Here is a 26,906-nt window from a genome sequence, read left to right on the forward strand (position 1 = left end):
ACTTGAGAATTCATATTTATTTATTTATTTTATTTTTAACTTAATTAGTCCAGGACCAGAAGAGGCAAGGGGTCACAAAGAAAACACCAGAACAGGTGAACTATTAAAAACACTTTGTTGCTAACCACTAGACTGTGAAAATTAGCGCTCTTTGGATAAAAACTCTGAGAAACAGAACATAGAGTACTGCGCTCTAAATGTACTGTATGAGTCAGACCATTTTCATTTATTTTATTTCCAATCAAAATGGCCGCTAAGTACATGATTTAAGTTCCATGTCATGAAGAAACAAAAAACAAAACACATAGTGATATGTTAGCAAAGGCAACTACTGAGAGCTACAACTTGTCTGTACAATTACCACAGAAACACATTTGTAATTCAAGCTGTTTACTTTTGTAGCACTTTCAGTATGTTTTCATGCAGCTAGTAAGTCAGTTCTACCTTAAGTAAATGTTACTGTAACAGCATAAATATGTCAATATTTCCCACCTGTAGTGGAGCAGAAATAGAGCATCGTCTTGATCGCTTTTCATTCTTTTCAATGTTCTCTCCATTGTCCAAACATTTTTTGACCATGCCTCAGCCACCAATGCACAGAGAATAAGCCTGAGCCATTTTGGGACCGAGGTTCTTAGTTTTTTCCCCTATTTACCAAGCTTTTTCAGGGTGTGCAAAAAGAGCAGACATTCCCTTTAACAGGAGTTTTGATACAAACGTCAAGTCTTGCGTTACTTATGTCCACGTAATTAACGTACCTTTCCTACGTATGTTTTCCTTGCTATGTTTCCTACAGCGCACAATACAAACCCTTAGAAGTTGTTTACGTTTTCTTCTTATCATTCGTAAGTCCATAAAACCTTACGCAGACATCCACATCCTTTCAGACTCTTGGCATTCAGAGTTTTTTTTTTTCTCATAGTGAATGGTTTCAGACCTAAAGCAAAGAGTAGAGCTTGATTTGTTCCCTCACTTTCCGAGATGAAAGCTTCAAGAGCCGTTTATCTGATGGGGACCGTTCTTGTGGTCTTCACTGCCTTTTAACAGTCCCATTTTCTCTGTATCGCTAGCATTTTTTTGAACTTCAGTTTGGAAAATTCAGTTTTATCTTCGACTTTCTCCTTCCTCATGCAAGTGGATTATCTTATAATCAATCTGTAATAAATGACGTGTACTTCATGGCTGGGAATGAGATAAAAAAGTGGTCTGTGACCTTTGCACTGTACTGTACATAAAAGTGAAGGATGCTTGTTTTCCCCTTGCTTTGTTTGTTTGTTTTCCCTTTGTTCATAAGTTTTTCATGCTGCAAACTAAGAATTTGTGTTATGACAGTGATATAATCTGTGCTTTCATATATATATACGCCAAATAGAACAATATTGTGTTAGCATTTTAAAATATAATGTATGTTTGTGTTTAAGAAAAGCATACAGATGTAGAAAATTGCACTTTTCTGCCTCTTTCATTGTAGCACTGAAAGCATGGAGCTTGCTGTGTGCAGCATTGTTGTGCTAGAGTTGAAACAGCAGCCTCCCCATGAAAGAAAGGAAAAGAGAAGGAGAGTGGTAAAGAGATTGATGGCTATTAGAGGGATATGGCGAGGGTCTTCTTTCACACTTGTCTTGGCCACGGCTCAGTGAGTGACCTCCTGCATTGATTATTGATAATCGTCCACCCACACTCACACACTTACCCTCCCACACACACTCCAGCTCCTGATGAGCGCTTTTATTCTTCAAAAGCTTGGTGAGATGGGATGTGTGTGTGTGTTTGTCAGCTGCTTTTGAGGGGATGGAGACAGGAAATTCCTGGTGAGACAGCTTCATGTCTGTAAGAATATCCTTAACTCACACTCTCCCTCTCTCTCACTCTCACTCTTTTGCGCTCTCTCTCTCTCTCTCTCTCTCTCTCAATCACTTTTATTAAATCTGAGGATGGACAAGGTGTAGGTTTATGTTTTTCTGCACTAAAAAAGTGCATTAAATTGACTTAATTAAAATTTGCACGTGATTTCCACATAAATGCAAAATATTACAGTTTCTCAGTTTACTTACTGTTTTTCATTAAGTGATATATATATATAGAAAGGGCTTGGTAATATGACGACAAGTATATAATACCACATATAAGTTCACACTGAAATAAATTCAGTTAAACCGGGTTATTTGTGATTTATTTATGAAATAAACAATGTAAAATTCACAATGATTTGTCCTGCGTGATTATCACACTGGAAATATTGATTGTAATTTAAATGTAACAGTGATAATGAAGTACCAGATCTGAGCATTACAAATGTTTACACCACTTTTGGCATGGGCTGTGTTCCAAAAACACAATAAGGGGTTGCGCCTCTACTTGCAGTGCACTATTTTTACATTCAATTTAGTATGGCACTATATGTGGTCTGAGATACAGTCGTTATATTTCCAGTGTCTGGAGTCTCCATTGTGTTGATAAGTAAGGTCAGTTGTACAGTGTTTTTTTATGAAGAGGTCTCTTGGTTTTTGTGAATGTGGGAGCAGTGGTGGGACTTGTTAATGTGGCTGTAGATGAGGTTTAAAGGTGCAAGTCTCAGTGCAGTGGCGTGGAGTGAGCATCTTGCAGGAAAAATGGTGTAAAGCGTCGTGAGCTTCTAGGAGCAAAGAGCATTTAGTGCTACACTGGAATATTAATTTAATTCTAGTGAAAACAATTAATGTTAACGTAATGATATTTTACACGTTTTGATATATTGTGTTCAGTGATGAGCCCTATACGGAGATAAGAGATAATCACAGCTAGAGATACCCTCAAGTTTCAATCTTTTCAACAAGTTTTAAACCTGCTTCCCTGTCGCTCCTGAAATGAGTGAGAAGCTGAGAAGGAGGCTGTGAAATTTTGCAGCTTTGTCGGTTAAGTGGTGTTTTTACTGATCAAACGACAGTTTTTACTTGTTAACAGTTTGTTTGAGTGAAAACTATAAAATGTTCTTAGTAAATGCTCTTTTTTAGCATTTCTTTCTGTGTTTAAGAAATCAGAACTAAAAGCATGTTTTAGAGTGACTCCTAAAGGATGGGAGCATCCTTCTAAAAAGATTCTAAAACCTGAGTGGCCTGTAGTAAGGAATGAATGATAAATTATACAATATCAACACGTTATTGTGATATTTAGTAACATATTGTGTCATCCCAAAGCCACAGTATACTCAGAATAATGTTGTGTTATGAAAACTACTCACAAAGCCGACTAAAACATTAATAATACAAATAAAATAATAAATAATAATCATGAAATATAGAAAATATTCTTAAAATAATTCTGGCAGGTTTTAATATAACTGCAGTCATGAATATGAAGCTGAAACCCTGGCAAGAAATTGTTCATCACTAATCATCCATATTGAAGAGAGAAAAACTAGTGAGTTTCATTCACTCATTTTCAAACAATAACTTTATTGCAAAAGAAAAGTGGAAAAGATGAGGACTAGAGAGAGAGAGAGAGGGAAGAGATTAGCAAACAACGATTGATAAAGCTTACTTCCAAAGTCCTAGAGCGAGGTTTCTAACGTTGTTTATGAGTCCATCTGTAACATGATTAGAACTCTAGATGCAAGCACAGGGCAAATGCAACAAATGGAAATGACCATGTGTATGTAAAAAACATGAGAGGGAGGCTGATGACGGGCTATTAGGAAACAGAAACTGAAAACAAAATGAGAAGCAGCATGATCATATTCAGTAATAACAGAGATGAAAAATTAAATTAAATATTTGTTGCTACAAATGAGATCTGTCTAGTGGAAGATTTACTTTAAATGAGAGCGACAAGTTTTATTCTCTGTTTTGCACGTAAGGGCTCTTGCAAAGCACGCTGTTGGAAAAAAAATAATCAACATGAAACAGTCAAGGAGCATACTGGGGAGGGCACCTGGCACTTTTTAGCCTCCAGAAAACTGCAGTGATCCTCTGATTATCTATTATCACTGTAGCTTATTGCCTGCATTTGTAATTCTGTCAAAGTATAGGCTGGAAAGGGGTTCTATTATTTTATTATATGCTGTTTTTCAAGCCTTATTCATAATAGAATTTGAATAGGAACATTGTGCTGGTAGGGCCAACTGCAGAGCTGTACCCCCCTCTCAAACCCTCTGTAAGATCAGTATTATTAGCATAGCAATTTTATTCATTAGCATAGTAAAACTGTTACAGCAATAGTATTAGCACAGCAGTATTAAGTTTCCTCACATTTTAGTGGATGGTGATGTAATAAAAACCCACTTAAGAAGGGGGATGAATTTTGCTAAATATTACTAGGAATGTAAATTGAAAAACAAACAGATTTCAGAGTCAAATTAAAGACCATCTACATGGAAAATACAGGTTTTTAAAATCTTTTTTAACATGTCTGTAGGCTAGGACACATCCAATCAATAAACAAGTGTGCCACGGCTCCACGTTCCTCCTTTAAAACTGCAGTATTCCAAAGACAGTTTCAAATGGATGAATTCAGACAGCCAAGGTTTCTTACATCATAAACCTGAAGGACCAGTCCTGTAAAGTTTTTGGGCAGGGCAGAGGGTTGGGAGGACATAGATGCTGGGCATTTTTGAACAAAGCAGAACAAAGAGGAGTTTTTAATGGTTTAGTAAATGAGTTGAGGGGGACATTAAATAAAATAAGCATTAAAAAAATGAAAACAGACAGAAAAACAGATTTCAACAGTGCAAGAATAAATGAGTCCAGAGTAGGATAAACCACATAGTTCTAAAGCAGACGAGACAAGAGACATATGAGAAGAAATGGGTAGTAGGGCTGTAAGACATGGACAAAACATCATATTTATACTCAATACCTAAATAACAATATGAATATGGCTATGATTTCACACTTGATTCTTTAAATGGTGGCTAAATGTAGCATAATTGCACAGCGGCACAACAGGTAGTGTTCCAGGGTCCTCGGGTTCCGGGTTCGAGTCCAGTTCCCAGTGACTGTCTGTGAGGAATTTGGTTTGTTTTTCCTGTGTCTGTGTAGGTTTCCCCCCGGGTGCTGTGATTGCATCTTATGGTCCAAAACCATGGATTGGCTACTCAAAAGTGTCCATAGGAGTGAGTGTGTGGTTCCTACGTTGCGCCAAGTGATTCCCTGCGACCCTGAAATTGATATGCAGTTACAGACAATGAATGAATTGTTACTTTCAAAAATATTTATTAAGCAGGTGTACAAGTGAAAATTGTTTTGACATATAATCAATTTTGTACATAAATCATCTTATTATAAAGCCACTAAGACACTAAAACAGTGCCTAAAAATACTGTTAACAGCAACAGCATCAAATAACATATTTGATTAAATTCTTCTCATGTGCATACTTTTATTCATTTTTATTCATTATGATTTTGGTAGTAAAACCCTGAGCCTGATACCTGTTTATGGGCTGTTCTACAGCTGGAGTGACTATGTTTTCAGAAGCAGAGGATGAGGTGTAAGAGGCTTGTGATAATTCACTAGAAGTGCCGAGTACCAGTCATATGACCACGGCGACAAAACACCCCACAAAACAAAAAACAATTCCTCATTGCACTTTATCCAACACACTTCATCCAACACACTCCTCTTTCATGCCTTTTCCCAGAAGTGTCATTTTTTATAACTTAGGATGCCCAAATACTTAAAATCATTAAGGTGAATTATAATTTAAACCCTTTTTGCTTATGTTTTTGTTAAATTGGGATTTCTCCTGCATTTCCAAGCTGTAAGTGTCTTTGTAAGTGCCAATGTTTGCTTGTTATAATCCTCTGTTATTTGGATACGGAATTAAGACATTAAGCATGCATCTGACCCAGCACCATTCTTGACCGTTAACCACACGATGCTAACCAGGTAACAGTTTGCTGTGAGGTAAAGACCTCTGTGATTGGCTGGTTCATACCACAACCTTTTGCGGTGTCTATACCTTCATACCATGGTATTAGATCTTCTAAACACATTAGGCTTCATTCATGAAACACAAGCAGAACAAATTTGTGCATAAATCTTTTGTAAATCCGTTTTTATGTACATGTCCGGATTCAGCCAAATGTTCGTAATCTCAAAATGTTCGTAGGTACAAACAAAGTTTACACCTGCTCCTGAAAACGCGTAAAATGTCTGAAAGATGCTGAAAGTATCATCCGACCTGGCTGAACTTAAAATAAAAGTTAATGCCAATGCCCAAATTAAATAAATAAACAATAAAATAATCAGTAATCAAACAGAATTTCACAAAACAGTCCTCTTCCTAATAAAGCCTTTTATTCAGAGCTCTAAAGTTAGTTAAACTTCCAGTAGTCTCTTTTGTTAGTTCACTATCGAGATCCAACATTGCAACATTTTAGAACCCCATACTGTTCCCGAACCTGTGCTGTCAATGTTTGGCTCCTTGGACACTGGAACGTTTAAAACATTAATTTTTAAGGTCTCAATCATCCAAGCATTATCATTATCCCAGGAATTTTAAACTATGTTGTACTCGACACACTGTAACTAGCATGAGGGTGTGCGCGCCAAAATGATACAATAGCAGTGTTTGAGTCTTGTGGGTTTACTCTGCGTGTGGTTGGGCACCTCTGATTTTTTATAACGTTTCATAAAACAACTAAATTTAAAGAAAGTTTTGCAAATCAGGAGCAAATCTACAGGCATTTATCCCTCTATGAGATACCACAGAAGAATTGTGCAGGGCAAACGTAAGTGAACGTGTAGTAGTTCTTAGGCCCTTAAAATTATCATTTTTTAAAAATAATGAATTTTCTAAATAAGAGTGGTGCTTGTATAAAATTATATATAAGTATAAATATAAAGTAGGATATTATTTTCTAAACCAGTGTTTACTGAGCGACTGTGAAGAAAAAAGTTGTTTCCAGATGATTTTCTTGATCGTATAAATTTGTGAAATAAACAGCACACTTCATTTAGCATAAAAAAAACTACACTGCCACAAGGAGAGAAGTTAAAGGTTTAACCAATACATTGACACACAATACCATTAATAATGTTTTTTATTTTTATTTTTATTTGAGCACATAGTATTTTACTCCTCAGATAATAACTTCTTAAATCTAATTTTCCCATAAGTGAGCAAAAATATACATAGAACGAAACAAAAAATTACAGATTTGAAAATAAATAAAATTGATTTCCACTCAGAACGTTTGTTTTCCTTTGATATTCTGGGGAGATTTTTAAGGCTTTTTGCTGCGGCTCCTCAGTCCAAGCGCTTCCTTATAAAGTGGTCATTTGAAATTCATGGGCGGAGATTATGGTAATAGTATGTTAATTGCAAATAAATGTGCACGTCCTCCCAATTTGCAAACATTTGTTTTTCACTAACATACAACCATTCTACTGTGAGGAGTTTGGTGTGTTCTCTCTGTGTCTGCGTGGGTTTCCTCCGGGTGCTCCAGTTTCCTCCCACAGTCCAAAAACACGTTGGTAGGTGAATTGGCGACTCAAAAGTGTCCATAGGTGTGTGTATGTCACTGTGTGAAGGACTTGTGCCCCCTTCAGGATGTGTTCCTTGCATCCAGTGATTCCGGGTAGGCTCCAGACCTACCGTGACCCTGAACTGGATAAGTCGTTACAGACAATGAATGAATAAATGAAACACATGTTCTACTAAAAAATCTGGTGTTTCCACAGCGTTCATGAATCTAGTGGAAAGTTTATGGGCCACTACTTTGTAAAACACGTGCAGTTTAGTCTTTTTATTTTTTTAAGAACGTTTTATGAATGAGGCCCTTTGTCAGTACATTTACCGAAGGCGTGTTCCATTACTAGGAGTATAATTTGTTCTGATTAATAGGCAGACATCTTTTTTTTTTCATGGTTTCAGTTGTATTGGTCTGAAACTTGAGGCCACCACTCGCAAACACAATATTAATCTAGATGAGTATAAAGGCCACCAGCTGTGGAGGACCTGATTTCACTAATGTTCTAATGGCTTGATGCCATCAAATCATTAAAGACATGCTCTAACAACTGAACTAAAGCCTTTCCAGAAGAGTAGAAGCTGTTACTGCAGCAAAGCAGGGTCACACACCCTATTAATACCTTTTAATTCTGAAGTAATATTATACTTTTGGCCATATCACGTATCTGTGTAGGACTGTATTTAGTACTTTGTGGGGACCAGATGTCTAGAGGATGATGAAAAACAGTCCAACAATGTACAATACATGAAATCGTGCATGTACCCCCACAAAGATAGCAATACAAACTTGTGTGTGAGTGGGTTTCTCAGGAGATCCCTTCTTCATTCACACTCCCGGCACATCCCTCTTTCCCAAAATAGACAGGTAACACCAGCAGAAGTGAGGGAAGTCGAGAAAGAACGCAGGACGAGGTGCAGAGAGTGAATCACAGGCAATGATGTGATACTGTTATCGTGTGTGTGAGGGTACGAAAAATCTCAAGTGTTTCTCCTCACTTCTAATTCTCAAGTGTTTTGACACCAGAATTTCTTTGCCACAGCAACATTATTTTCCCATTAAAGGGCCCATGTTAATGGTTAGGGGTGTTGTGCTTTATCTAATTCATATTTATATGAATTTTTCTGACCATTCTTAAGCTCTAAATAAAAATGGCTGTTTTTAATATGTACGATTTATGTCTGTATATATAAGGACACTTCCTAATGCAACATTGGTAATAATGAGAATAATCTTCTGGACAGTGTGATATGCCAAGAGCTTGATTTTCTTCTCTTTCTCTAAAATGAAAATTTTAAAGAAATATTTGTATAGAGGTTTGTTAGATGCTTGGTTGCTTGGTTGTAAAGAATCACATTTTTTGATCTCATAAAGATACACTAGTTAACCTTTAAAACCTAAATATAGCAGCACATTATTAATTTAAATGTATACTTGCTATTCTCAGCCCCTTTTGTTTTCACTCTCTGGCCTTCCTCATGTTTGTTATGCTTCCCTAAGTGATATGACAGTGACCATCCACATCTTACATGTGTAACTGTGCTGCTGGGCTGCTCCCTCCTCTCCCTGCTGATGTGTGGCGTGCTAGCAGAGTGGGAAAGCCTGCTTTCACTGGTGCTTCTCTACTCGCTTCATAAGGTAAATGCCTGACCCCTACCGCTGCTGTGTGGCGAGCTGGTGGACTGTGAGAGCGGACACAAGGCTAAAGTTAGTTTCTTGTTCGGATTTCCCATTCCACCTTAAACGGTTCTCTAAAATAAAGGTGTACCTTTGTTTTGTGCATTGTTCCTTATTTATTTAGGGTGTTTATGTAGCATTTTATTTACATGGGACTTCCTCAGTGATAAAACACAAACACAATGTAACTGCAACCTTGGTTCCTGTCATAAGCCTCATTTTCCTGTGCCACCTCAAATGGTGCTGTAAATTAAACTTGTACCTTTGCGCTGTGTGTCCATTTTCATTCAGGGCTTTTTTATTTGTTGTTCTCAGTGTTATTTACTTTTCTCTGTATACAGCACAATGTTAAAACACTAGTCCCTGCTAAAGTGGAATTGGGTGTTGAGTTAGAAGGGATGGGCGTGTCTAAAAGAGACAGTCCGGTGGCAAAATGTTGACTACCTTTCAAGACATGTTAAACGTTTGGAAGAATTTTTTTCACATTCTCTTTTGACATTCTTCTTCTACGCCTAATGGCTTTTTTGACTGGAAATAATTTAAATACAGGGTGGTCAGTGTGTATAAGGTATATGCTAACTGAAAATCGACACAGCTCATGACCTAAAGTTAATTAAACCCACACATACACCAACATAAAGGCACACACCCAGCACTGATAAGCTCAATTATGCTCTGACTGACGTGTACGCGCACAGTTGATTACACTCCGACATACGCCATTACACTCCTGAAAACCCAATTACAGTACACACTCAGACAGGAAGACAGTAGGAGGAAGCGGAGAACACACACATGTGCTAGGGGTGGGTTTGAACACACAAAAACACATCTTTGAACCCAAAGCCTGGCGCGAAGAGATGGACAGGTGGTCTGTAGGAGCAGCTGCACATTCTTACACACACACACACACACACACACACATCCCCACCGCCCTACCAACATGGCCACTTCCCCAGGGCAGCGATAGCTGTGTGAAAATGACGTATTGATTCAGTGGAGAGTGACACATGGCTCTGTCAGATGTTCTGTGCTGTTATTGTGGGAGTGGGAGGGCCAGCCATGCTCTCCGTCAGCCAAGACATGTATCGGTGTCTGAAGTTTGCTTCTGTTGCTGGAGCTACACTGTATTCTGGGTTTTTCCTGAAATCATGGCTATTTATAGGGAGGTTGTCCACCCTTTAACTGCAGTCGCAGCCTCTACTCATCTGCATATTGTATAGATGGATTTCCCACTTAAAGATATCACAGGGTGCATGCACAACCAGGGGGCAGCCGTGATTTGGTAACAGCTGGTCACAAGACACTAATGTTAGTCATCTGCTGTAATCTACTTAGATTTTGCACCGTTTGTAAATTATTGTTGACTCAATAATGGAATACAATATTTTAGTTGGATCTGTTTGTCTGTTTTCAATTGTATAAATAAAATATAATGTTGACAGGTCTCTATGATGGCTCCATTCTCTACATTTTTATCACAAAATTAATTAAGCACTCAAAAAAGGTATGCTACAGGATCACTATTGTCACTAAAGGTACAAAGTGTAAATGTACAGTACCAGTCAAAAATTTGGACATTTTCCTCATTTAATGGTTTTTCTTTTTTATTATTTTCTCTGTTGTAAATGAATGTGGAAGACATTAAAACTATGAGGAAACACATATGGAGTTATGACGTAAACAAAAAGGTTTTAAACAAACCAGATTATGTTTTATATTTTAGATTCTTCAAAGTAGCCCCCTGTTGCTTTGATGACAGCTTCACACACTCTCTCCGTTCTCTCAGTCAGCTTCATGAGGTCGTCAGTGAACAGCTGTGGCCTCGTCGAGAGTTAATCTGTAGAACCGCTCCCTTCTGAATGTGTCTGAGACTGTAACTGGGGTTGTGCAGAGGTAGGGGCTGGTACACAGCTCTATAGAGTGACTAGGTCTACTCCACCAATCACTGATGAGAACATGTACAAAAACTTTTGCCTGGTAATGTTCCTTTAAAGGGGCAAGTGTTGTTTTAAAATCCAGTTGTGTTCCCTAAAGGTTATATTCTCCAGGAGGAGAGGTGAATTTTTATAAAGGTTCTTTCAGAACTGTGTCCTATAAGTCCTGTAGATGAATTGGGGCAAATGAAATCAACTTAAAAATCTACGTCTAAGTATAGAATATGGTACAAATTATGTTCCCTAACTAAAAGTACAAATACTAGCTTGCTAACATGTCTTATGAAATTTGCCCCAATCACCATTTGTTGTTGTATATCACCTCTTTATTTGACAATACAGTGGCAACTTTAGTATCACTAAGTCAAGGTAAAAATGTTTAAAGGTGCACAGATTATCTCTGCCTTTTGGACAGGGGTATTTTCACACATAGTAGTAATTCTAGTAGTAATCTATACACCAAATATATTTAATGATTTAACACTAAACTGGGTGATACCCATGGAAGAGAAATAAAGAACAAATTAATACAACAACATTTTATTAACTGCATTACATTTCTGTGCACTTTGATGAAAAAATAAAAACAAAATCTGTATAAATCCCGTCAGTTTTGCACCACCATTTGCCAAAACTACATCCACATTTCTTCCTCTGACATCCACATGCTATATCATGTCTGCCGCGTGGCTGACTAAATGCATCTGCTGCTCAAGCTCCTTGCAAGCCTCTGAGGCATTATGGGAAATGCAGTGCCTGTAGTGATTTTGTGTGGCATGTCCTGTAGTTCTGCTTAGCAATCCAGGACAAAGCTGATTTTTTTACCACTGTGAGTTTAGGCGGGAACAGCAACATTTTACTGGGGCACGTGCCCAAGTAAACAGGTTCTAAAAATGCCACTGTTTTGGGAACATCGGGACTTTAGTCCACTCTTTCGATGGCCCGGATCCATAATCTTCTCTGCTTTTTTCCATCCATCCAGTTCAATATACAACAACTCCTTGTCATTGTTGCTCTGTAACATGAAGAGTGCTGCTTTCTGGAGCTGTGTGCACATCTGTGCGATAACTTTGCATAGACACCTGTCTATTACTGTGAGGATTTAAAGCATGCCACAAAAGCATACTGATTTTGGATGATTAGTTCTGGAACATTCTGACTCATCCCAAGGGTCTCCATATCTTTAGAGAGTACAGTTCTGCTCCACAGCCTGGTGCTGGTCCAATTTATACCCTCCATGCTGACACTTGGCATTGGGTATAGTGATCTGAAGCTTTTGTATGGCATGCCATCCTTGTAAAAAAGTGCTTTGTATGGAGATGAGAAGTTGCGTGTGTAATATTCAACACCTGTGTTAGTAATATTTTAAGCACGTTCAGTCAGATTAATTCATTGTCAGTGATTGAAAGGGTGTCAACAGACTGTGACACATTGTGCATTTGCATAGTTGTTGAACTCAATTCAAAAAATATTTTCACAGAAATTATACCTGCATTTTAGACTCAAAATGCCAAGCTGATTTTAGATTAGAATCATTTAAATCAATTAAAATGTTATAAATGACATATATCTTCACATTTGTCACAACGGTACAACACTACACACATCAAACAAATAGAGCACATCAACAAATCTATTTGGCCACTGCAGGTATTAGTGGAACAAATCTGATTTACTACTGAACCAATTTCTTTTTTTTTTTTTTTTTTGTCCAAATGATCTGTTAAATGTGTCCTATATTTGAGTCACAGGCTGAATTTGGACAAAAAACAAACAGCTTGTTCTTCCAACACCACCTTGCTGTCCTTAAGATGGAGAAATCACTGGTGTATTATTTGTTTGTTTAATTGTGCTAATCTTTCAAGAGAAAATGAGCAGTAACAGTTTTTCAAATTATCGCCTGTACTTTTTCAGTTAATTTTAATAATCATGTTTCAGGAACATGTGTATTTAATTAGACAAAGGTATTATTTTATCTTAGTGCTGGGCGATATGAGCGCAAATCAATATCACGGTTAATTTTATCACGAAAGATTAATGAACGATTATTTTGTTTTTGTATTTTTGACCCTCATAGTTCAGTGACTAGGCTTGTGCTGTAATATGCTCCAGTGTTAAAGCTGGGATATATTTCCTAATGTCGCTGGGAGCTTGTTCCTCTCTTGTTTTATGAGCACTGTTTATATTTGGTGTGTGATTGTGCTTTGGTCGCTGAAATAGTTTTTTCTCAGTGATTACATTTGACTTCTCTTTGTTCTGTGTCATCTTAATTAAAGACAAAGCAAAAAACATACATATGACAGGTGCTGTGTTTTTTTATTTTGGTACAAGCTGCTCGAGTTGCTCGGTCGGACTCTGCGTTTAGGTTCTCCTCAGAGTTGCATTCATGTGGCAGAATTGCTTGACTACAGCATGGTGGTTTTAAAGGGACAGTACATGAACACACATTGGTAACATGACAGAACAACAAAAAAAAAAAACTTAATTAAAAAAATAGGTATACAAGATTATGTCGATTAGAAAGTCTAAATGTCGATATTGATCAGTTTTCTCTTTTATCTTTTTGTGGTTTCTTTTTAAAATTTACCTTTTCATTCTTACATGTTTTAATAATTATTTCCAAATATTTTTACTGTCTTTTTACATCTGTATACTTAAATTGAATTATGATATAAATTTTATGCATATTAATTTAATATTATGGTCCATTAATTCTACATTTTCTAGGTTGTGGTGTCTATTTTAATGCTAAAAGCAAGTTTCCAGAAATGGCATTGCACCTGAAAAAACTCATATTAGTAAACCTCTGATATATTGAACGTATGATCAAATGTTTGTGTAGGTCTGCTCATTGTTCCTTCTGAAATTAAGGTTTGCTGCAGTAATGACCTCTACGTTTCTGGAAGGTCTTAGAATAGATGTTGGATAATGTCTGTGAGGAATTGACTGCACAGAGCTGTAAGCATATTAGTAAGGTCAGGTACTGGTGTTGAGGGATTAGTTCTGGATCACAAACACACCTCCAGCTCAATCTAACGGTTCAGGATATAGTTGGGTCCCTACCAGCAGCTCCACTGCTCCAAAGCTCAGTGGTGGTGGCCTTTATCACCTTAAATTTGACACTTGGCATTGAGCATGTTGTGGAAGGAAAATTAGTTTATTTTGTTATTTGGTTAGGGAGGGAGGTTCTGGTGGGCCAAATTAAACATCCTCAAGGGGGCAACTTGGCCCTGGGATATTGGTTATTGGATTGTTACCGTTTGAAACATACGGTCAGCAGTGCTTTGAAATTGACCATTTTTGAAGGGGCTGAAGGGCATCGTCCAGAAAAATACAAGCCACAGTATGTAATTGTACACCTATGCAGTGAAGTATAGATTGATCTCATAAAGTGGATGTTGAGGACATTCTGCTTCATTTATCCTTAGATTAAGCAGTAATGGCCAATTACCTGACTGCACAAACGTGCTGATGTGTTCACTTTTCTGTTTGAGCAGAGAATTATTTGCAGCAGCAGTTCTCGCTTCTTGTTTTTTGGATATCCAAATACCCACAGGGCATGACTAAATACAGATTTTAAGCGTTGAACAATGTTCTCTGTTGCCACTTTCATTGTAGATTTTCTTCTGCTGTGTATCTAGCACAGTGCAATTAAGCGCAACAACCTCAAAGACTCATCACCTGCGAGTATAATACAGTCTGATTTATTCTTTCCTTATCAGAACCACTGTAATCTACTGCCTGTGAGTCCAGCTTCATGACGCTGGGGGTTAGCTGGCTTGTTTTCATCAGAACTCATTTGTCTTTTGTGTTATTTGCTGTGGGTGCGCAGGCTTGGGGAAGGTTCAACTGAGCAGTATGATGAAATTTCATTGATTTTATTGCCACTATATAATGATTTGAGCACGATTAATGAATCAGTTTCGGCGAGCCCGTCTGTGAGTACCTTGTATACATAGTCCCTGTTGACCCTGATTTACATATACAGTTTATATGAAGCCAGCACTTATTCCTATTTCTTCACTGAGCCGATAAAACAAAAAGCACTTAACATCCTAAACCACTGATAGTTCTCATGGGCAGAGTTTATGGTTGAGAAGTTTTAATAGACTTCTAATTACATAAATATTACAAGGTTTTGTGCTTTTGTGGAGGTAATTAAGGATATCAATATAAAGAAAAAGAGGCACTGTCACACAGCACCAGAGCCCGGGGGTTGTGGCCTCAAACCCCAGCTTTGTTTGGTGTGTTTTCCCTGTGTCTGCATGGGTTTCCTCCAGGTGCTTCAGTTTCCTACTACAAGCCAAAAACACATGCAAGGGTGACTGGGTGAGTTTGTGATGGTGAATTTACTACGTGTAATTCTTTCATGGGCTTTTATGGGCTTTTTTTGTTGCTGTTGTTTATTTCTTTGTCGTATATTGTCGCTGTCCAATTAAAAACACGTATCTCATTTTTTTTGTTTGTTTGTTTACTAACTCATTTGAACATCGTGTGAAAATTTCATGATGAATGGACAAATATAACTGCGCTAAAATTACATTTTACACCGACTTCAATTGAAAGTTAAAAAGGATTTCCGGTAAAGTTACTGTTTTGGGAGTTACATGTTTTTAATTGTACAGTGACGATACGTTTGTTTTGTTTTGATTGTTTTATTTCTTCTTTACATTCTGCAAATTAATAAATATATAAAAATAGTACAATGGTACACTTTAAATAGTTTTAATACAGAGAATATTAGACATTTTATAATATATTTTTTAAATGGGAAAGAAAAATACAAACACTTAAGGTCAATGTAACTGTAATTAAAATATTAACACAAAAATATATGAAACACTAATGTCCCCTGCCTCCTAGAATGGAACATGTACTCTAAAGTCTAGTGTGGTTTTTTTTTGCTAAGAGTGTAGTCCATTTGTGAATCAAAAGTATAACTGAGTGCAAAAATTAACTGTAGATGACTTTAAAAAATGCTTTTAGAGCTGTAGAAAAAATTATTCAGACTGCACCCTGCGATAAAGCACACGCGACTGAGTTTATAGCAGGTTTAGCTCCTGTAGAAAGTGATTTTGAGCAGCTTAAAATCCTTCAGCACCCCACTATTCGCTGACAAGATCTGCTGTTCAGACTGAGCCAGTAACCTTTTCAGTGTTGCCAGATTGGGTAGGACCCCTGCTTTAGCATTTTAATGCAACTTTTCATGAAAAGAATTATTTATCAGCAGTGTTTTCCATTACCCAGCAGTATTTCAATTACATTTAATAAAATGAAAAAAAAAATGCATAATTAGATGGAAATGAGAGTGCTGATAATATTTAAAATGGTAATAAAATGTAATAATAATTCGCATTGCAGTTCTCTATAATTTCTGCAAATGCTGTGGACCTGCCTGGAACATCCAGCGTCTTTGAGTATTGTTAATGAGGTATGTTTTACTTCTTGTCTTCACTTTTTTTGGAGTCTTTTGGTCTAAAATAACATGCTAAAGCTCCAAAAGCAGCGGTGTGACAAACTACAAAGGATCACGAACCAAAACGAGATACAGTTAAATTTACTGATTAAATATAAATGATTCAAATTGAACTGTAATAACATTCCTTTATTCAATAGTACAGTAAACTTGAATACAATGTGAAAATATTGAGTTTTATTGAGTACAAACCATGAATATTCATGTGCATACACAGTAGAAGCACAAAAGTTAACGCTAGCAGTAGCCTCAGGTTTGTTGTAGCCTCACTGTAATGTTAGTGAACAATAATGAAATGTACTGTAGCACATTTCTTGTATTTTTTGTTTTTATCTGTTGTCATCTTTAGGGCGGCAAGGTGGCGCAGCAGGTAGTGTCGCAGTCACACAGCTCCAGGAACCTGGAGGTTGTGGGTTCGATTCCCGCTCCGGGTGACTGTCTGTGAGGAGTTGGTGTGTTCTCCCTGTGTCCGCGTGGGTTTCCTCCGGGTGCTCCGGTTTCCTCCCACAGTCCATAAACACACGTTGGTAGGTGGATTGGCGACTCGAAAGTGTCCGTAGGTGTAGGTGTGTGTGTGTGTCTGTGTTGCCCTGTGAAGGACTGGCGCCCCCTCCAGGGTGTATTCCCGCCTTGCGCCCAATGATTCCAGGTAGGCTCTGGACCCACCGCGACCCTGAATTGGATAAGGGTTATAGATAATGAATGAATGTTGTCATCTTTTGTCGATATTCAGTTTGTATCCTGAAATTTAGTTTTAGCCAAGAATGTTCAATTGTGTACACCCCTGTCATGAATATATGCATGTGTTTGTGGAACTTGTCTGCTCTGTGCATCTCAGGCTTGAGAATCAAAGCCACCGAACCCAGCATCAGCCGTAAACGACAACATTAAAACAAGAGGAAGTAATTACATTAGAATCACAGATGACTCTGTGAGTGTGTTTGCGTGTCTGTGTGTGTGAAGCTGGCTGTGGATACAAGCTAGGAGTGTGTGTGTGTGAGATCACAGATGAGTAGGCTGTGTGTATTCAGATGTCACAGCAGATTCACCACTGCTAGGGGAAAGCGGCGAGGAAAGACTGAAGAAGCAAATGAGGCAAAGAGTGTGAGGAAGGGAAGTGAGACGAAAGGAGAGGAAGGAGAGATCCTGCATGTGTCTCTGTCGGCTTGTGGGGAATAGGATGAAGCTCAGAAGGCCTATTAGCGCTGCATGATGTCCATCAAAGTCTAGATCAATAACCACTAATCTATCCATGACTTCCTTTCTCACATACTGCGCTCATGCACGCACACACAAGCGCACACACACAAGCACACACACACACACAGGCTCTCCCTGGTGCCTGTTGAGCTCACGTCAAATTATAGCTTTGCCTTTTGCTGAAAGATCTTGGCAGGAGGAGAGAATTGCAAGTATAAGAGTGCGAGATGAAACGAAAATATAACATCACAATACTTGACATTTTCACAATACACAGTATATACTATGATGTTTCATTTGCAAACAAGTAACATAAAAGAATTTTGTCTTAGGGTGAGAGAACACCTCGAGGGAGCCTTTGTTTGCATCTTTGCTGAAATATTATTTGGTTGCTCTTATTGCTAATTCCTATTGTTATTAATTTTCCTATGTTTTTATTCATTGTAAGTAATTTTATTTCTTTTCTGTTGCTAGTTTTACATTTTTAAGCAGAAGGTAGTGTCGCAGTCACACAGCTCCAGGGACCTGGAGGTTCTGGGTTTGATTCCTGCTCCGGGTGACTGTCTGTGAGGAGTGTGGTGTGTTCTCTCTGTGTCTGCGTGGGTTTCCTCCAGGTGACAGTCTGTGAGGAGTGTGTTGTATTCTTTCTGTGTCTGCGTGGGTGTCCTCTGGGTGAATGTCTGTGAGGAGTGTGGTGTGTTCTCTCTGTGTCTACGTGGCTTTCCTCCGGGTGACTGTCTGTGAGGAGTGTGGTGTGTTCTCTCTGTGTCTGCGTGGGTTTCCTCCGGGTGACTGTCTGTGAGGAGTGTGGTGTGTTCTCCCTGTGTCTATGTTTTTTTTCTCCGGGTGACTGTCTGTGAGGAATGTGGTGTGTTCTCCCCGTGTCTGCGTGGGTTTCCTTCGGGTGACTGTCTGTGAGGAGTGTGGTGTGTTCTCCCTGTGTCTGCGTGGGTTTCCGCCGGGTGACTGTCTGTGAGGAGTGTGGTGTGTTCTCCCTGTGTCCGCTTGGGTTTCCTCCGGGTGCGCCGGTTTCCTCCCACAGTCCAAAAACACACGTTGGTAGGTGGATTGGCGACTCAAAAGTGTCTGTAGGTATGAGTGTGTTAGTGAATGTGTGTGTGTGTGTGTGTGTGTTACCCTGTAAAGGACTGGCGCCCCTCCTGGGTGTATGCGCCCAATGATTCCAGGTAGGCTCTGGACCCACTGCGACCCTGAACTGGATTATTTTCACTTTATTTTTAAAAAACTTTATTACAATATAGATATCTGGGAATTTTGGGTAAAATTATAAAGTTAACTTAAAAGTGTCGCAAAATGCACAAACATAATATTTAAAATTACATTATTTCAAGTGTTAACAGGGTAAATTTCTTTGCCTGGTAAAATGTTCTTGAAGGTATGTGACAAGTGGGCCCAGGCAGATGTGTAAAAAATGCCATGGTTACTGCATCTTCTGAAAATGATCTAAGGAGAGCTGTGCCAGCCTTTAATCTATTTACGGTGTGGAAAAGGCATAAGGAGGCACAAACTTCATCGTAAAAGAACTTGGCTATATTTTGTGATATTTTTCTAGGCATTGGGGTGACATTTCTTTTTTCCTATTTTCTTTTTTTTTTTTAACCGGGCCCTAGCTTTAAGTAAACTCTTCCACTATAACTGAAACTTATTTCAAATTAAACCCAAATATATGATGTAATATGCTTAAAAGCTACTTGGTACTATGTGCTTGAAGTTACTATACAATAGTTATTGTTGTTTAAAGGCTAACTATATTTGTCATAGACAGCCTTTTATAAAACCTGTTTAGGTTTATGTATGATCAGTGTTCAGTTAGTAGTAATCCTGATATCAATCATGTGTTTTAAGAGGTCTATTTTGGCTTAGTTTATCACAATATATAAAATTTTACAATATGGCCAAAGGTTTGAGGACATGTGCTGTGGTATTGATGTTGGATGTCCTGTTATGGATCACATTAGCCAATCCAACTCAATCTAAAAGCATTGGATTTACACCATCACTCTAGAGCGTACTATTCCAGTGACTGCACAGCCCAATGCTGGGAGGCTTTATACTTCTTTGGCCAACATTTGGCATTGGGTGTAGTGATCTGAGGCTCATGTGTAGCTGTTACAGAGACCCCATTTTCATTTTATGAATTTCTCTCAAGATTATAAAAGTTCAGCTCTTAAATGAACAACCGAATCCACAATAGGTGCACTTTAAAGTAGTCATTCATTCATTGTCTGTAACCGCTTATTCAATTCAGGGTCGCGATGGGTGCAGAGCCTACCCGGAATCACTGGACACATGGCAGGAACACACCCTGGAGGGGGCGTTAGTCCTTCACACGACGACACACACATTCACTCACACACTCACACCTACGGACACTTTTGACTCACCAATCCACCTACCAACGTGTGTTTTTGGACCGTGGGAGGAAACTGGAGCACCCAGAGGATACCCACGCAGACACAGGGAGAACACACCACACTCCTTACAGACAGTCACCAGGAGCGGGACTCAAACCCACAACCTCCAGGAGCCTGGAGCTATGTGACTGTGACACTACCTGCTGCGCCACCGTTCCACCCTCTTTAAAGTAGTAGAATTCATTAGTTATAAATTTTTGCACCTCCTGTTCCATTTGACTGCAGGAGAGTTTGATATATGGCCTTGTCTGGCAGAAGAAGAGATGAGACACTGAAGCAGAGATGAAAGCAAAGTGTGAGAGAATGAGGGAATAAAGGAAGAGAGGATGATGCTAAAACTCTGATTGCCAGACTGTTGGCAGAAAAAACTGGCCTATAATCGCCACAGAAACTGTGGCCAGCTTCCTGGAGCAATTAGCCAAAGTATCCGTCCTCTATCAAAATGTTAACCTTTCCATGCTTCATAATCAGGAGTCGGCCCAATTTATCTTCTGAAACTTCCTACGTTGTTAAATGTTTCCAGACAGTGTGTGCATGTCCAAGTCATAGACTTGACACATTGTTCTGATGTAATGTCGCTATAAGTCCTGCAAGAAAAATGACATTGTAAAGTTGGTGCTGGGTGAATACAATTTGGAAAATATAGATGACGATTTTGTTGAATCTGAAAGTAAAAGAGATGTTAGAAGATGAATATGTCTGATGTCATTATTAGACTTTTTTGTTTTCTCCCCAGTCATTAGTCCTAACCGGTTCCGCTCTGATTGCTAATACTCCTACTGGTCTGTCACTGATTTGTTCCATCAGCCAGTTGATTGTGGCTAGCCCTGTGCTTTTATAATGCGGGAGAGTAGATGCCATCTTGCCAACTCAGAAGACGTCAGCCCAGTTGTGCTCTTTTGGACTCCCAGGCTCAGATGGATGAATCGTCAAGCTAGATGAAAGTATGAAAAATTTATATCACAATTATAGTGGCCAAAATATATCATGATTAGCAATAATATACCTGTATTTTTAAAAATATTCTGAAACGTTAAAAAAATACTAACACACACTGAAATCATCCAGTTATCCAGTTCAGGGTCACGGTGGGTCCAGAGCCTACCTGGAATCATTGGGTGCAAGGTGGGAATACACCCTGGAGGGGGCGTCAGTCCTTCACAGGGCAACACACACTCACATATTCACTCACACACTCACACCTACGGACACTTTTGAGTCGCCAATCCACCTAACAACGTGTGTTTTTGGACTGTGGGAGGAAACCAGAGCACCTGGAGGACACCCACACAGACACAGAGAACACACCACACGCCTCACAGACAGTCACCCGGAGGAAACCCACGCAGACACAGGGAGAACACACCACACTTCTCACAGACAGTCACCTGGAGGAAACCCACACAGACACAGGGAGAACACACCACACTCCTCACATACAGTCACCCAGAGGAAACCCACGCAGACACAGGGAGAACACACCACACTCCTCACAGACAGTCACCTGGAGGAAACCCACGCAGACACAGGGAGAACACACCACACTCCTCACAGACAGTCACCAGGAGGAAACCCACGCAGACACAGGGAGAACACACCACAATCCTCACAGACCCTGGAGCTGTGTGACTGCGACACTACCTCCTGTGCCACCATTCCGCCGCACACAGTGAAATCATTTCAACAAATTTGAAAACTGCTTCTTGTTCTCTTTGCCCTTCTTAGGGAATATAATAATGAGCAAAAACGGCAGAGTGGCTATGTTTCACTTCACCACTTCCGTTTTATCATCCAGCTCTTTGATATCTATGTAATTAACAACCTCCAGATGTAAATTAAGGTTTAAGGAGAGTGGGGTTGTCTTCACAAAAAGCTTGTCAGTACAAAAGTGTTGTAATGTACTTTGTTAAACTCCTCTTATCGCGTAACACTTAACCATAGATGTCACACTAAAGTACTTAATGGCTTAACATATGACTCAATGTAAAAGATTTTAAGAAAAAAAGCACCACCACGTATAAACAAATCTCTGCTAACTGAAATGACTTCATATAACTACAACACATCCTTCTAAACAAACCTGTGAAAATATTGGGGGCTGAACAAGCTCTAATTTGATTGGCTGATGCAAGAAATGACGGGCAGTTCATTCTAAAATCTGATTGACAGACAGTAGCAGTTTTCAGTGACAGATGCAAAAAATAATTGACAGGTTCCTCCCCAAGGGCCCGCCCCTCTTGGTCTACAGTGTGCAGCAGTATCCTTCTCGGGAGATGGGGCACCACACTGTGGCTCTGTCACAGAGCCATTCTTCCCCTGACACATAAACCCACGCGGCGCGGTGCTGCAGCCACTGGGAGACGGTCCCTAACTTTCTAACTATGGTAATCACTCTAATTTACCTTTAAACTCTAATACTAACCATCAGGAACTGGTAACCATTTCATGTCTAAACAGTTAGACACCTGCACCCCTTGGGAGACTGAAGACGTGAACACTTTTGGAAATAGTGGCTATGCATATTTGTTGTTTCAGGTGGATTTGTCATTTTTTTGTGTCTTGATTAAGTCCTGAGTAGGCTGCTGTGTGTTGGTTTGATAGTTAATGTTTTTATCTTCTGAGATTACTTTTACTTTACAAGTTTTAATGTGAAACCCTGTGTTTGACTCCACTTCACACACACTCAAGGAGCACCTCTCTTTTCAGATGTGTTTTCATGACCCCTTGCAGCCTCCCTTTGTCTTGTTCTTTTTTTTTTCTTTCCTGAATAACACACTGCTGTTTCTTCTGCACTAACAAAGTAAGAAAGCAGTCACCACAACATGCATCATTTTGTCTTATTTGCGATAAACAAACACATAAACCTAGGAAAAGTGACATTCCCTGGTTCCTGCAAAAACAATCCACCTGGCACTGGGTAATTTACTTCAGAAAACACACTGTGAAGAATAAAGTTTCCAGTGCAGTCGCTGTACTGTAAAGAAATGGAACTGTCAATGCGTCAGTAAGAAACGAGCATCATTAAAACAAAAAAGAACAAATTGACTTCACTGAACTGCATTCTGGCACTTTTCCTCATTTGCACACATCACAGACAGCATTCTAGTCTAAATATTAGTTTTTCTAACTGCTTACACCGTCTCCTGACTTCAAGGGCTCCGCACAGAAGTATGTTCACTTTGCAGAGCGTCTTTAGAAGGTAAAACACTGTTTTTCTGAATTGCTCACACAGAATTAACAACATTTGACAAAACATCTCAAAAATTTGTGTGGGTATGGCATAAAAAATCCGAACAATCTCAGAATGATTTGTTTACTGAGGCCGTCCAATTCTCTCTGAGCAGCTGACATTCATTTATTTTCCTTGTGTCTCATATGCTGTTCAAAACTATTTCTATTACTAAATGCAGAAACTGTGGAAATGTACTTAGATGTTTGTTACACAAACTATGTGTATGTCCTATGATTGTTGTTTATTTTTATGCGGAAAATGAAGATTTGCTGGACCTAATTCTAGTATGATATATCCGCATGTTACATACTGATTTAGCTATGCACAATCTGATTCTGAATTTTTAGGATGAAGCAGCTGAAGAAGAATGAATGCAAATGACAAACCGTCCCTGGATGTGCATGTGCTGAGTTAATCAAGTTAAAGCTTTGGGTTGTTTTGGAGTCATTTGCACACAAATTGGCTTGTAACTCACTCACTCACTCACTGTAAGGCTCACTCACGTTTGACAAAATACTCCAGGAGGGCCTCTGTGAAGTGCTTCAAATCAATGACACAGAGTTCTTGTTAAAATGAACAAGTGCTTTGGACTTTGAGTCTGTTGTGTGGCACTTGAACCCTCGAACCATCTCCATAGCAGCTGTATATTCCTGCAAAATGTATGGTTTATTAAAGCTTACATGCAAGTTATATTTACTGAGGGAATACAACGTATCTGTCAAAAGTAAAAGCACACTTTTAACATGATTTTATATTTCAAATAATGAGGGTTCAGTAAGCAATAGGTTTTAAAGAGGACTCAAAGTAGACACCCCCTGTGTAAGCATTTGGAGATGTGTTGTATTTGTGCGATGGTAGATGGCATGTAGTAAAACTACATTGGAATGGTTATCCATTAGTGTACTCATCATTCATTCATTCATTCATTCATTCATCTTTTGTAACCGCTTTGCCTAGTCTAAGTTTGAGGTGTGTCTGGAGACTGCTCAGAATCACTAGGGGAGGGCAGGACACCCGGGAAAATGCTCCAGTCCATAATATGGCAGTGTACCCATTACACATTCTTAATTAGTTTAGATTTTACAGTAATTATATGCTACAGATTTAGAAATGCACAGAGCATTTTGTTTTTTTCCCCCAAAATTATGTTAAATTACTGAGAAACAACTGTGGCTTAAAAATGTGATTAATTTATTGCATATATTAATTTATCTGTCCAGTTATTTTTTTTTACTTATTATGAGACGATCTGAATCCTGTTTCTGTTTTCATACAGCTCTCATTTGCATTTGAGGATTTAGAATTTTGGAGAATTTTGGATTTTGGGCATTTTATGACCAGAAAATGATTTGGGGATTTAATGTCATCTTTTCAGAAATTTGGAAAGACATTAAATCTTTGAGAATTGTAATGGAATGGAAATTTATGTTGAATATGAGTGTTAATTGAGTACTGAATCTATTACATTATTGAACACAAATGGAATACAAATATCTGTTTACTTCACACATGCAGCTATATGGAAACCAGACAGGTGACATATTATGTTTTGCCCTGAAATGATTGATCTCTGTGGGACTCTTCTTAGTTGTGTTGCTCAGGCTCGAGGTTTCATTTATTTTGCCTTTCCAATTAACTTCAGTAAAAGAATGACAAGACACATCTGTCTACAGCATGTGAAGAAAGCAGACTGTAAATCAGAAAGTAAGTTCACAAACTTCTCCCACTGTCAGTGTTGTTGGTAGAATTAGCTGCAATCCCTAAGACACGGCGTGACCGTTACTGATTCTAAACCATGGAATATTTGATATAAATAGAAATTATTTGTCAGCTTTGACTAGGGTTTGGCAATTAATCGAAAATGAATCGAAATCCACATTCAGAACTTCTAATGGACATAATCTTGTCTGTATCGATTATATCCATTATTTTTATTCTGTTATGTCCCCACTGTGTGTTCATGTACTGTCCCTTTAAAACCACACCACCAAGCTGTAGTCACGTGGTTCTGCCCCCTGCCACATGGAAGCAACCTAAACACTGAGGCTGACCAAGCGACTCGAGCGGCTAGTGCCAAAGAAAAACCAGCGTCTTTGGTTTGGACGTGCTGTGTTTTAACTATAATTAAGACGACACTGAACTGAAAAAGAAGAGAGCTCCCTGCAACAATAGAAAAATATGCCATATTTAATACTGGAGCATATTACAGCACAAGCCTCATCACTGAACTATGAGGGTCAAAAATACAAAAACAAAATAACAGTTCATTAATCATAATTAATAAGTGGTAAAATGTTCAATTAATCGTGATATTGATTTGCGCTGATATCGTCCAGCACTAGCTTTTACTGACTTTTGCCAGTCACACCATGCGAGGGGTGTTCGGTAAGTTCTCAGTATTAATATAATCTACTAATCCTGCAGGCAATTTATAAGAAGTGACACAAATATGCTGATGAAATGTAATAATGATAATAATAATAATTATTATTATACATATATTTTTATTTAATACATATGTTTTATTATTTCCATGCTTTTCAGGATAAACACAGTCGCTTTAAATGCGTGGAAACAACGTTGAGCATCGTGCTGTGTGTGATTGTTGATTGTAAGACATTATTTCTCCACCCTACCGCCCAGACTCAGCCCAAACTTTTACATGTTCCAGATTTTGAAGAAAGATCCATTTGGAAAAAAAAATATCTGACAATAGCAATACATTTTTTTTTTTTGCAAAAAGATGAAATGTTTTTTTTGGGGGAACTGAAAAGCTAAATTCTAGATCTAACAAATGTATAGTTAATGATGAATACATAAACAAGTAAAAATATACTGCGTTTTATATGTGATTTACTTACCCTTCATATTTTGGCAACGCCTGCTAATCCGACATTTCTTCTGAAATCAGCGGGTTTTAAAGAGTGGTTTGTGAGTGACCTTGAGAGAGTGTGGTGACCTTAGATGATGTGCAGGTTATTTCATTTTGTTCCATGCTTTTTAATGGAGATTAAACACTAAATGTAAAAAATGGTTGCACCTTAAAGTATAAAAAGTGGTGTCTACAAATATCTGGACATATCGTGTACAACCCTATTTTGGTGAAAAGTGGGGACATGGTGTATAATGCAATAAAAACAAAAAGATGACATTTCTCTTGAACATTTGACCATTTAATTGACAAAAATACGAAGAAATTTCCAATAATGCACTATAAGCAGGTAAATATAAAACGTTTTTAAAGTGAGATTCCAAAAACATAAGCATTTCACCATCCACTGTACACAATATTCAGAACACATTCATGGTTGTGTACTATAAATGTAATAATTTAATAGTAGTAACACATAGAAGACTGGCATATTTTACTTAAATGATATTTTATTTGTTTTCTCTGAAAATGTGAAACACTTTGTTTGGTTGTTGGGCAAATCAGCTTTCTAATCAATCAGAATGATATATATCACACATCCTAACCAAATATCACCTTTTCAAAACA

General features: G+C 38.4%; 1 protein-coding gene across 2 annotated transcripts in view; it reads left to right on the forward strand.

Annotated features, from left to right (window-relative positions):
- kcnn3 (potassium intermediate/small conductance calcium-activated channel, subfamily N, member 3) overlaps positions 1 to 26,906 on the forward strand; it is a 111,330-nt gene that overhangs the window by 12,626 nt on the left and 71,798 nt on the right. The window lies entirely within an intron of this gene.

Source organism: Hoplias malabaricus, chromosome 10, assembly GCF_029633855.1.
Source record: "Hoplias malabaricus isolate fHopMal1 chromosome 10, fHopMal1.hap1, whole genome shotgun sequence".
Lineage (NCBI taxonomy): Eukaryota > Metazoa > Chordata > Actinopteri > Characiformes > Erythrinidae > Hoplias > Hoplias malabaricus.